This window comes from Eriocheir sinensis, unplaced genomic scaffold, assembly GCF_024679095.1.
Source record: "Eriocheir sinensis breed Jianghai 21 unplaced genomic scaffold, ASM2467909v1 Scaffold201, whole genome shotgun sequence".
NCBI classification, from domain to species: Eukaryota; Metazoa; Arthropoda; class Malacostraca; order Decapoda; family Varunidae; genus Eriocheir; species Eriocheir sinensis.
Window position 1 is genome coordinate 208,190 of NW_026111418.1, and position 13,942 is coordinate 222,131.

The 13,942-nt window shown below is 45.6% G+C and overlaps 1 long non-coding RNA gene across 1 annotated transcript; it reads right to left on the minus strand.

Moving 5' to 3' along the window:
* Nucleotides 1-4,731: 4,731 nt before the first annotated feature.
* On the minus strand, nucleotides 4,732-6,652 carry LOC126990794 (uncharacterized). Its single transcript, XR_007744734.1, has 3 exons — nucleotides 6,156-6,652; nucleotides 5,522-5,693; nucleotides 4,732-4,905 (listed from the first exon to the last, which is right to left on the minus strand). It is a non-coding gene; the product is annotated as an uncharacterized LOC126990794 (long non-coding RNA).
* Between the last annotated feature and the right edge of the window lie 7,290 nt (nucleotides 6,653-13,942).

Here is a 13,942-nt window from a genome sequence, read left to right on the forward strand (position 1 = left end):
ATATATATATATATATATATATATATATATATATATATATATATATATATATATATATATGGTATGGCGCCCATAATCTCGTACCAGCCCCTTCACCTGGAGCTGGATCTGCCACTGCTTACAGTAACAGGATTCCCAGCGTTATCCCAACCACTGGGCAGTGGCGTTTTGTCTTTTTTTATAATGCTGACTATGGCGCCGGTAGACTGGCTAGAGTCTAGACTCGAGACAGTCTACCAACCTCTAAACCACTGGTCTAAAGGGACCTCTTGGGTGACCCCAGCCCGTTAGTGGTACAGGTGAATTTTATTTAGAGAGGCTTCCGTGATTTACGACTATTGCTTGGCCCATGCTGGCCCCTGGAGCTCCACTTAAACGAAGTCATTGCACAGATAAAACAATATGCGAGTGTGAGAAACGAACAAACTATATGCTGCCTATAAGACTATATATATATATATATATATATATATAGATATATATATATATATATATATATATATATATATATATATATATATATATATATATATATATATATATATATATGAAATTGTAAAAATGATGTCTATGTAACCAGTCACAGTCTTCGTCAGGAAAGCAGGACATGTCAGTGTTTAGTGGCCAGTCACACTACGCAGCCTTCAGCGTCCAGGCCTGCCAGGGTGTCTGTACGTGACTACGTGTGAATGAAAACTCGAAGGAAAGTAAACCCAACCTCAACATTACTCTGTATAGTTAATAACCCACAGTACTTCACAAGTGCCCTTAACTAAACTATCAAGAAAAAAATCAATAAAATGCGTGAAGAAACTTTTAATAACTTTTGGAGAATAATTTGCACCAAGACAACTTATTTTAACTTTATTGATATAGGAAAATATCTTTGACAGGTTGAGAAGGATACATTGTGCTGGATGATCAAATTTTTCATCATCTGGCAGGAATTTATTTGGTCCCTTATTACAAAATATCATTTGCGTCAAATGCATTAGGCAGTTTATAAAGATAAATTTATTGGAAGAAAAAAAAAAGAGGTAAAAAAGCCATTACCAGATATGAAAAGTAATCCACAGAATTCCTCAAGCTTCAGCCTATCAAGCAAACAATTTTGAAACACACACAGAGGCACCAGCGAGTCCACTGAAGGCCCAGTAAAACATTGAGGCACCAGCGGGGCCACTGAAGGCCCAGTAAAACATTGAGGCACCAGCGGGTCCACTGAAGGCCCAGTAAAACATTGAGGCACCAGCTGGTCCACTGAAGGCCCAGTAAAACATTGAGGCACCAGTGGGTCCACTGAAGGCCCAGTAAAACACTGAGGCACCAGCGGGTCCACTGAAGGCCCAGTAAAACATTGAGGCACCAGCGGGTCCACTGAAGGCCCAGTAAAACACTGAGGCACCAGCGGGTCCACTGAAGGCCCAGCAAAACATTGAGGCACCAGCGGGTCCACTGAAGGCCCAGTAAAACATTGAGGCACCAGTGGCTCCACTGAAGGCCCAGTAAAACATTGAGGCACCAGCGGGTCCACTGAAGGCCCAGTAAAACATTGAGGCACCAGCGGGTCCACTGAAGGCCCAGTAAAACACTGAGGCACCAGCGGGTCCACTGAAGGCCCAGTGAAACACAGAGGCACCAGCGGGTCCACTGAAGGCCCAGTAAAACATTGAGGCACCAGCGGGTCCACTGAAGGCCCAGTAAAACACTGAGGCACCAGCGGGTCCACTGAAGGCCCAGTAAAACACCGAGGCACCAGCAGGTCCACTGAAGGCCCAGTAAAACACTGAGGCATTAGCGGGTCCACTGAAGGCCCAGTAAAACACCGAGGCACCAGCGGGTCCACTGAAGGCCCAGTAAAACACCGAGGCACCAGCAGGTCCACTGAAGGCCCAGTAAAACACTGAGGCACCAGCGGGTCCACTGAAGGCCCAGTAAAACACCGAGGCACCAGCGGGTCCACTGAAGGCCCAGTAAAACACTGAGGCACCAGCGGGTCCACTGAAGGCCCAGTAAAACACCGACGCACCAGCAGGTCCAATGAACGCCCTGTAAAACACGCAGGCACCAGCTGGTCCACTGAAGGCCCAGTAAAACACCGAGGCACCAGCGGGTCCACTTAAGGCCCAGTAAAACACTGAGGCACCAGCGGTCCACTGAAGGCCCAGTAAAACACTGAGGCACCAGCTGGTCCACTGAAGGCCCAGTAAAACACTGAGGCACCAGCGGGTCCACTGAAGGCCCAGTAAAACACTGAGGCACCAGCGGGTCCACTGAAGGCCCAGTAAAACACCGAGGCACCAGCGGGTCCACTGAAGGCCCAGTAAAACACTGAGGCACCAGCGGGTCCACTGAAGGCCCAGTAAAACACTGAGGCACCAGCGGGTCCACTGAAGGCCCAGTAAAACAATGAGGCACCAGCGGGTCCACTGAAGGCCCTGTAAAACATTGAGGCACCAGCGGGTCCACTGAAGGCCCAGTAAAACATTGAGGCACCAGCGGGTCCACTGAAGGCCCAGTAAGACATTGAGGCACCAGCGGGTCCACTGAAGGTCCAGTAAAACATTGAGGCACCAGTGGGTCCACTGAAGGCCCAGTAAAACATTGAGGCACCAGCGGGTCCACTGAAGGCTCAATAAAACATTGAGGCACCAGCGGGTCCACTGAAGGCCCAGTAAAACATTGAGGCACCAGCGGGTCCACTGAAGGCCCAGTAAAACATTGAGGCACCAGCGGGTCCACTGAAGGCCCAATAAAACACTGAGGCAGCAGCGGGTCCACTGAAGGCCCAATAAAACACTGAGGCAGCAGCGGGTCCACTGAAGGCCCAATAAAACACTGAGGCACCAGCGGGTCCACTGAAGGCCCAGTAAAACACTGAGGCACCAGCGGGTCCACTGAAGGCCCAATAAAACACTGAGGCACCAGCGGGTCCACTGAAGGCCCAATAAAACACTGAGGCACCAGCGGGTCCACTGAAGGCCCAATAAAACACTGAGGCACCAGCGGGTCCACTGAAGGCCCAGTAAAACATTGAGGCACCAGCGGGTCCACTGAAGGCCCAATAAAACACTGAGGCACCAGCGGGTCCACTGAAGGCCCAATAAAACACTGAGGCACCAGCGGGTCCACTGAAGGCCCAGTAAAACACTGAGGCACCAGCGGGTCCACTGAAGGCCCAATAAAACACTGAGGCAGCAGCGGGTCCACTGAAGGCCCAATAAAACACTGAGGCACCAGCGGGTCCACTGAAGGCCCAATAATACACTGAGGCACCAGCGGGTCCACTGAAGGCCCAGTAAAACATTGAGGCACCAGTGGGTCCACTGAAGGCCCAGTAAAACATTGAGGCACCAGCGGGTCCACTGAAGGCCCAGTAAAACATTGAGGCACCAGTGGGTCCACTGAAGGCCCAGTAAAACATTGAGGCACCAGCGGGTCCACTGAAGGCCCATTAAAACATTGAGGCACCAGCGGGTCCACTGAAGGCCCAGTAAAACATTGAGGCACCAGCGGGTCCACTGAAGGCCCAATAAAACACTGTGGCACCAGCGGGTCCACTGAAGGCCCAATAAAACACTGAGGCGCCAGCGGGTCCACTGAAGGCCCAGTAAAACACTGAGGCACCAGCGGGTCCACTGAAGGCCCAGTAAAACACTGAGGCACCAGCGGGTCCACTGAAGGCCCAGTAAAACATTGAGGCACCAGCGGGTCCACTGAAGGCCCAGTAAAACATGCTGCAGAGGTCACTTAGACAAGTTAGATCGACGGTTAGATACATTATCACATTATTCCGCCGTGGAACACACACACCCTGCCTGCTGCTCCTCCCTTGCCAGACACAAACACTGAAGTCCTAGAAAGAGAATCCACCCTCAGGCACGTTGTTCACGGCAGAGAAGTCGTACGCCTGGCCACTGGTGGTGCTGCTCACCTCGGGGCCCTCCTCCTCGCCGGAACACTTCTCGATGATATCCATCCAGGGCCTTCTCGTACACGGCCTCGTTGTCGTGGTGCTGCAATCCTCAGTCTTGTCCAGTCCGCCGCACTCCTCAGTCATCTGGCCCAGGCAGTCCACCTCGTTGATCTCGGCAGTCTGAGAAGATGAAGACATTTAAACCCTTTGTTTGGTGAATATTAACAAGCCATGTTAACCTATAATACTCCCACTGGTATGACACAAAAATAACTGATGCATGCAGGAAGCGGTCCGGGTGGGGCATCACCTCACCGGGTTTTGTTGTGTCTTCTAAGACAATAATGAATGAATGACTAAGGAATTTATGTTAAGATACATGTCCTCAGACCTGAGAATTGAGATCTAGTCTTTACATTACTTTATTAGTTCCTCATAATTCAAAGTACCCATCCTTCAAACACATTCCAGCAGCCAACAAGTTATAACCCTGTTCACTATCACTGCCTCCATCACCGTATTGTGTAGCAGCACTGGCCTGCCGTCTGTGGCTGTGGCCTTCCACCTGGTGCCGCCTTATAATGCCTGCTCAACAAAGACCTGTGTATCTACACTCAGCAATATATTCATTATGATGCGGTGATGCTACAGGAATGAAGATACTGAAGTCAGTTTATTCTTTTCTTTCTCTTATAAGCATTAGTTTACTGTTCCACTTTGTGCTTGAGTTTTGCAGTGAAGAAATAATACATCACTGAATGGTAGGGCATCCCATTATAAAATGTAAGAAATCATCCTCATGAACTTACCTCTGTGTCTGGTCCAATGAGTTCCAAAAGAGGTTGTACAATGCCAGCCTTAATGACGAAGTCTTTGAGTTTGGGGCCATCGCCAGCAGTGTTTCCCGGCGCCCACACGGCTTGCTTTGCATGTTACGTTGGTGTGCGGCGAGCGGAGCAGCTTGACGAACGATACGACAGCACCCGAGGCTGGTGGGGAGGCAAACACCGTGGATTACATGCAGGAACAAACTTCAAACTAATCATTTCTTCATACAACATAAAAACAAAGCAGGAAGCTTCTATCAAGAAGCGACACCCTTTTCTACCTCCTTCTCTTCATCTTAAGACTTCATGTTCCCCTTCACGTTTTTCAACGCGAGACCCTCACAGCAGGAACGATACAACTCAGGGCTGGATGCCACAGAATGCTTAACCTTGCTATTATTTATGAATGGGTCAGAAAGAACAGTATAGAACGTGTAGGGCGGGGCTGCGGCAGGGCGCTTGGCAGCCATCAGATAACGCGCATCTCCACACGTTCGTCGTGAAGTAATCCTACACGTAACAGTAATGGTCGCCAAATTGTACAAACCATTTTGTAATTCAGTTTACAGTTTCCTTATAAACTAAAGGAGGCAGCTAAAGATCGAAAAAAATTAATATGTGAACACACCAGATGCTCCTATGGACATAATCCATGTCAAGAGAGTGATCAATTTCAGTTTAAGCCTTGGTATTCCTCTCTTGAAAGTTTCATTTCTAAAAAGGATAAATAGACATCCTGAACCCTGGCCTCTGGTTACAGCACTCAGGCCACACTCACTTGTCTGCCCTCTCCAGGAGGCGTACAAGGGGGTGCACCAGGCCGGCATCCGGGGTGGCATCTAGGGGCGGGCTGAGAGCTTCTTGCGTGCCGCTTGTGTGGCCACCGGCTGGGTGCTGCTGTCGTTACTCGGGATGCCGTTGATAATATCCTCCACACACAGTGTAGGGCCCTAAAACAGTACACATATACTATAACCTATATATATATATATATATATATATATATATATATATATATATATATATATATATATATATATATATATATATATATATATATATATATATATATATATATATATATATATATATATATATATATATATATATATATATATATATATATATATATATATATATATATATATATATATATATATATATATATATATATATATAAAACCCAAGTTATAAACGCTCTTGAAAGTTATCCAAACATTTCCATTAATCTTATGTACTTTAATTTTGTTAATCATCCCATTTTCCTGTTTAAACATGCAATGCAGCTGTTCCTGGAAAGCAAACCATTACGCAGTGAACACCAGATAAGGGGCCAAAGGCAGCACTTTGAAATGAAGTGAAAATGGTCATGATTTCAAAGCAGCGCCGGGAAACAGTTTCCTAAAAATCACCTCTGTATTCCTCTTGCATTTGACCAACCGAATTGATGCTGAGGGCGAGCAGCAACTTCTCTTCCTTGCATGGTAAGGAAAAAGGGAACAAAGCCTCAACACACACCAGCCAAACACTGTGTGGTAAAATCTGTTATGAGGAACACATGCACCAAAGGGAACCAAGGCCAGTGTCACATATTCACGATCTTGACTCCCGACGTCAGGTCACACGCCGACACTTTTGGAAATTTCTAAACACTCAGCGCCCTTCCCGACATCTGCCACCGTCGGCAGTAAACCAACACCGTTGGATGTCCATCTCAGTAACGTCTCGACAACGTCGTTTCGACGTCGGCAATGATCGGCATTTTAGGGGATCTATTTACAATGATCTTAACGTACGTCTGGCAGCGTGACATTTTCTAACGTTGAGTCAAGATCGTGAATGTGTGACATTAGCCTAACAAAAATGGAGAACACATAATTATAACAAAACGAGTATGTAATGACGCTGGACCTGAAAATATTCCCTCGTTTTCACATCTCCCTAACATTTTTTTGTGTGTGTTTATCTTTTATATATTTATTTATATTTCATTATTCCATTTCTTTGTTTAATTATTCATACACTTATTGACTCTTTTCTGATTTCTTTCTTATCATTTTTTTCCCTCTTTTTCCTCTTAGTGTTTCTGACTTTCACTCTTCTAATTAAGTTTCCATGTTGAGTTGTTCACATGTCTGTTCTTTTGTTCGACTGACACGTTTCCATTTTTCGTTTCGGCCATTACTTTCTTTTTTCCTAACCTTTCTGACTTTTTAAATCTATTATTCATTTTGAGTTGCTTTCATATTTGTTTTTTTTTTTCATTTATTTGACACCTTTCAATATTTCCTTCTTATTGGTCTTTCTCCTTCCTCTTATTTTCTTAATCATTTTCCCTTCACTCCTTTACCTTTTCCTTCAAGTTGCGTGAATATTCTTTATTTGCCTCGCTTCAGTGTTCGTCACCACTCTTCCTTTTCTCCTTGGCATGTTCCTTCTCTCCTTTACTCTTCCGCTTTCTTTTCTTCCCCTTGAGCGCTTTTAAGAGAGAGAGAGAGAGAGAGAGAGAGAGAGAGAGAGAGAGAGAGAGAATAGTTTAACAAATCGTGTGCGAAAAAAGAACGAAATCGTTCGAAGAATCATGTTCACGAGCGTAACATTTCCATTTGTTTCAATTCACTTAGTTTTGCAGATTCGATTGTTTTTAATATTTCAAACCCGTCTCTCTCTCTCTCTCTCACACACACACACACACACACACACACAATTAGCACTGTTCATCAATCAGGGAAGTGAGACGCGACACACACACACACACACACACACACACACACACATATATTCACATACTAACACATTCCTCTCCTCATGTGATATCAAATTTTGTCTCTTTAACCTTCTTTCTCCTCCTCCTCCACCTCCTCCTCTTCCTTCTCCTCTTTATCTTCCACTTCTTCTTTGCCTCTTCTTTTTCCAGTATTTCCATATCGTTTTTTTTTTTTACGCGTCTCTTTCACTCTTTTTCCACCTCCTTTCCGATTCCTCTCCTTGACCTCCTCTCCTTTCTCTTCTTTCCCCTCCTCCGCTTCCACATCATTGATCTTTTCCTCAGGGATTCGCAGGTATTTCAGGATTTCTTTCACACGCTCTTTTCTTTTTTTCTGTTCCCTTTCTTCTTTCCTTTATTTTCTGAATTCCTTTGTGCGTGTTACTCCTTTACCATATATCTTTTTCTTTTCCTAACTTTCTTTATATTCTATTGGTTAGCTTTTCCTCAATATCTCGCTCCTTTTGTGATCCTTTACCTTCCTTAATCCATCTCCTTACTGTCTTTCCCTCCTCATCTTTCTCCTCTTCTTCTTCCTCATTTTTTCTTCACATTTTGCCTTGTTCATCTTTTTGTCGCCGTTGCCCTTCTTTTCTCTGTGTATATCTGTTCACGGTTTTGGCTTTTATTTGTATCATTGTTATTCCATTCTCTTCTCACTCGTCTGTGTTTTGTATTTTGTGTAGTTTTTCATTTTTCCTAATACCTTCTCACTAACTTAATTGTTTTGTTTTCACACTCCAGTTCTTTTCCTAATTAGTTTGTTTTTCTTTCGAGTTTAATCTAATTTTTATCAGTCTGTATTCTTGTCCTCTTGTTCATTTCTTCCTGTTTTTTCCTTCTTTTCACTTTGGTTATTCCTTCTTTTTCACTCCTCCATCTTCCCTTTAATTTTATTTTCATGTTCTTCTCTTCCCTCTCATTTTTTTTTGTTTCGCCTTTTTCATGTTGGCTGCTTCGTCCTTCCTTCATTTTCTCTTCATTCTTCATCTCCCGTTACTACTTTCCCTCCCATCCGCTCCTCCCTGCCAGCTTCATTATATCTCATTTCTTTCTCGTACTTTTCCTCCACTTATTTCTCATTCTCTCTTCCCTTTCTTTCCTTCTTTTCTCCTTACATAGTTTTCTTTAATTTAATATTTTTTTAAAAGAAAATAAAGGCAATTATCTCTCTCTCTCTCTCTCTCTCTCTCTCTCTCTCTCTCTCTCTCTCTCTCTCTCTCTCTCTCTCTCTCTCTCTCTCTCCTCACTTCCTCCAACTTTTCTCCAGTTTCTCCTCCCTTCTACTCCTCTACATCTACCCCTCTTCTCTCTCTCCATCTCTCCAGCTTTCTCTTCACTGCCTTTTTCCTTCGCCCCATTCCCTTTACCACCCTCCCTCCTCCTCCTCCTCCTCCTCCTCCTCCTCCTCCTCCTCCTCTCCCTCTTCCTTTTCTGTCCGTCTCTTTGGTTTTCTTTTTTCTTCCGACGGTTTCTCTTTCCATGGCATTAAGAGTCATTGAACACCACAGTTTCAAAGAGGAACAAGAGGAGGAAGAAGAGGAGGAGGAAAGACAAAAAGAGAAGAAGTAGGGACGGAGTGACGGAGAAAAAGGAGAGGAAGATAGAGACGTAGACAAAGGGAAGAGGGAGGAAGAAGAGTCAGTATGTAGAAAAGTAGGAACATGAGGAGAGGGAAGGAGAGAATGGTAGTTTCGGGGAGCGGGTGTAGGAGGAGGAGGAGGGGGAGGAAACATGGAAATGCAGGCAACAGAAAGTCTATTGGCTCATTACGAGGTCGCCCGCTTGGGTGATTTAATCTGCTCGACCGCCCCTTGGGGCTTGGTGAGCAGATGAAAGCACCTCGATATTGAGGAGCAGATGAAAGCTCCTCGTTATTCAGTTTACTCCTGACGCAGCGAAGTGACGGTCGACTCGATATTTGAAGGAGTTGATGGTATTCGCATTTACTACTTCGAGGGAGGATTGTTCCAGTGGCGGATGACTCGGTTTGAAAAGAAACTCCTTCCAATGTCTGTGTTACATCGACTCGACTGAATGGGTAAACCGTTATTTCTAGTTCTTGAGTTGGTTGAGTTGGGTTGAGGTTGGGTTGAGTTGGTTGAGGAGGAGGAGCACGAGTAGTACGAGGAGGAGGAGGAGATAAGGAGGAAGGATGCATATTTTAAAACGATATTGTGTGTAGCCTATGTGTATTCAGGTCACGAAAGAGAGAGAGAGAGAGAGAGAGAGAGAGAGAGAGAGAGAGAGAGAGAGAGAGAGAGAGAGAGAGAGAGAGAGAGAGAGAGAGAGAGAGAGAGAGAGAGAGCAACCAGCTAATTTTCTTTAATATTTTCCCTCCCACAGAAATCACTTAATTAATAGAAAATGAATAATTTCTAACGGTAACTCATCCATTTGGTAATTTTCTTTTATTATTATCTCGCCGTTTTGGTTTTACTCTCTAATGGATCACAGCGTCGACGATTAATGTACAAAGCACTTGACTTTTTACACATTATTAAGCCCAATTCAATATCTGCACATTTTTCCCCTGGAGAGTTTTATCTATTTCTTCTTTTAATTTCTTTGAAATGTCTTCATATATGCTTTTCACTTTCCTTTTGCGTAAGTTTCCTGTTTTTTAGTTTGTTTTTTTTTGCATATTTTCATCCGTCGAAGTTTCGAAGTTGAGTCAGTCCTAACATTGCCAATTTCTTTAGAGATTCTCATTTCATAACTTTCAATCGTTCATTACATTGTTCATCTTTATCTCATTACCACAAAGTTTAGAATCATTGGTCACAATAACAGTTGAATTACATATGTGCACATTTTCTTCAAGGATATTTTTTTTTTCTCATTGAATTTCACACGTTGTCCTGACAATTAATGATCACACCTTCTCTGAAGTTCCCTTTTTTTAGAATTTTCAGTCATTCCATATATTTTCAATATTTTTTTCTCAGATTTTTCATCTTTTTCCTTTCTTCAGTTTTATTTCAACCTTACGGGAGTCATTCTCGGTAACTTCTTCCTTTTTTTCTTATTCGATGTTTACGTTCTTCTGATACTCACATCCTCCATTTTTATGAGTTTCAGTATTCTTTTTGTTTTGCACTCTTTCCATCTTTATCGTCTTTTCACAAAACAGAGAATAATTGATCACATTTGCACTTAAATTTCATCCCCGCACATTCTTCCCTTCTAGAGTTTCCATTTTATTCCCTCTTTTTTTTTTTTTTTACTTTATTGGTATTCTCGCTTATATTTACGAGTCTTATTTTTCCCTTCCAGTATTTCTCATCCGTTTTTCAGATTTTTTTCTCGTTCACCTTTTTCCTCATTTGTCTCTTTTTCTATCAGTCTTTTCTATCACTGTCACCTGTTTCACTGTCCATCATTTTCTCATCAACCTTTTCATCAATCACTAAGTTTTCTTCTTTATTCATTGTTTTTCATATTTTACCTATCACAGTATTTTTTTCCCTTAATTAAGCTTCTGTTCAGTCTTTTATCTGTTTCCACACATTCCTTTTCTCTTATTCTCTACTTACCATTAAACTTTTATTTGTCAAACACTTTTTTTCTCGTTCTCCGTTTTTATCGTTCTCACTTTTTTCTCTTTCATAACCTTTCCCTCGTCCACTCTTTTTATTATTAACACACTGATGAATTTACTGTACATACGACCTTAAAATTTGTACATAGGTAGTTAGTTAGTTAGTTAGTTAGTTTGTGTGTGTGTGTGTGTGTGTGTGTGTGTGTGTGTGTGTGTGTGTGTTACGAGTGGGGTCCCACAAGGTTCGGTATTAGGTCCACTTTTGTCTATTATTTATATCAATGACTTAGACACAGGAATTAGTAGTGATGTTAGTAAATTTGCAGATGATACCAAGATCGGTAGAGTAATTGAGTCGGATCAGGACGCTAGTATTCTCCAAGGTGAACTCAACAGATTATATGACTAGGCGGATAAATGGCAGATGGAGTTCAATGTAGGGAAGTGCAGTATTCTGAGTGTAGGTAGGAACAACCCCTCACATAACTATTGCTTAAATGACACTCTCATAAGTAGGTCTGGGTGCGAGAGGGATTTAGGGGTCTTAGTGAGCTCTGATCTCCGTCCAAGGGCACAATGCATTCAAGCTAGAAATCGAGCTAATAGGGTACTGGGATTTATTTCAAGGAGCGTAAGCAACAGAAGCCCCGAAGTCTTCCTCAAACTATATTTAGCATTAGTTAGACCTCATCTTGACTATGCGGTTCAGTTCTGGTCACCCTACTATAGAATGGATATCAAAATGTTAGAATCGGTGCAGAGGAGGATGACTAAGATGATTCAGGGGCTGAGAAACTTGCCATACGAGGAAAGACTCAAACAGTTAAACTTGCATTCTCTAGAAAGGCGAAGGGTGGGTGGAGACATGATCGAGGTTTATAAACGGATGAAGGGCTTTAATAAGGGAGACATTCATAAGGTTTTGTTGGTAAGAGAACCGGGTAGGACACGAAGTAACGGGTTTAAACTGGATAAATTCAGATTCAACAGGGACATAGGCAAAAAATTGGTTTACTAACAGGGTGGTGGATGAGTGGAATAGGCTTAGCAGTCATGTGGTGAGTGCCAATACAATTGTCACATTCAAAAATAGACTAGATAAATTCATGGACAGCGATATTAGGTGGGGTTAGATACACGGGAGCTTAGGGTCAAAGGAGCTGCCTCGTACAGGCCTACCGGCCTCTTGCAGACTCCTGCGTTCTTATGTTCTTATGTGTGTGTGTGTGTGTGTGTGTGTGTGTGTGTGTGTGTGTGTGTGTGTGTGTGTAGCGTGATCAAGAGAGCAGGAAAGAGAAACACATTTTAACACAAGCATGAGTGAGGAGGGACCACACACGATGGCTCCAAAGTGTTCCTTCACGCCCCGCAACACACCACAACTCACCACCGCCGCAACATACCACCTCAACACACACCCGCACCAACGCCACCGCCGCAACACACCACCGCAACACACAACCACACCAACACAACGCCGCAACACACCACCGCAACACACCACCGCAACACACACCCGCACCAACACAGCGCCGCAACACACCGCCGCAACACACCACCGCAACACACACCCGCACCAACACACCGCCTCTACACACCCGCACCAAACACACCGCCGCAACACACGCGCACCAACACACCGCCGCTACACACCCGCACCAGCACACCGCCGCAACACACCCGCACCAGCACACCGCCGCAACACACCCGCACCACCACACCACCGCAACACACCCGTATCAGCACACCGCCGCAACACATCCGCAACAGCACACCACCTCGACACACACTGACCAACACACCGCCGCAACACACCCGCACCATCACACCGCCGCAACACACCCGCACCAGCACCCCGCCGCAACACACACCCGCAACAAACACCGCCGCAACACACCCGCACCAGCACACCGCCGCAACACACACCCGCAGCACACACCGCCGCAACACACCCGCAACACACGCCGCCGCAACACACCCGCACCAACACACCGCAGCAACACACACGCACCAATACAGCGCCGCAACACACACCAGCAACACACACCGCCGCAACACAACCACCATAACACACAGCCGCACCAGCACACCGCAGCAACACACCCGCACCAACACACCCACGCACCACAACCACCGCAACACACCAGCACCAACACACCGCCGCAACACAACAATGGCAACACCCCCCCGCACCAACACACCACCGCAACACACCCGCACCAACACACCGCCGCAACACAACCACCGCAACATACCCGCACCAACACACCGCCGCAACACAAAAACATAAACACACCCGCACCAGCACACCGCAGCACACCCCCGCACCAACACACCGCCGCAACCCCCCCCCGCACCAACAAACCGCCGCAACACACACCCGCACCAGCACACCGCCGCAACACACACCCGCACCAACACACCGCCGCAACACACCCGCACCAGCACACCGCCGCAACACACCCGCACCAGCACACTGCCGCAACACAACCACCGCAACACACCGCCGCAACACACCCACACCAACGCATCACCGCAACACACCCGCATCAACACACCGCCGCAACACACCCGCACCAACACACCGCCGCAACACACCCGCACCAACACACCGCCGCAACACACCCGCACCAACACACCGCCGCAACACACCCGCACCAACACACCGCCGCAACACACCCGCACCAACACACCGCCGCAACACAACTCCACCACATCACCGCAGACAACCAACACAACCAACGCGCCGTTACGTCCCTCGCGCCTCGCTTCCCACACGCCCCGCCCTGGACTAGAGCTGAGGACGGAAGGCGTGGGAGGGGGAAGTGCAGGAAGCGTGGGTGAGGAAAGGGAAGGAGGAGGAGGAGGAGGAGGAGGAGGGGGTTAGATCA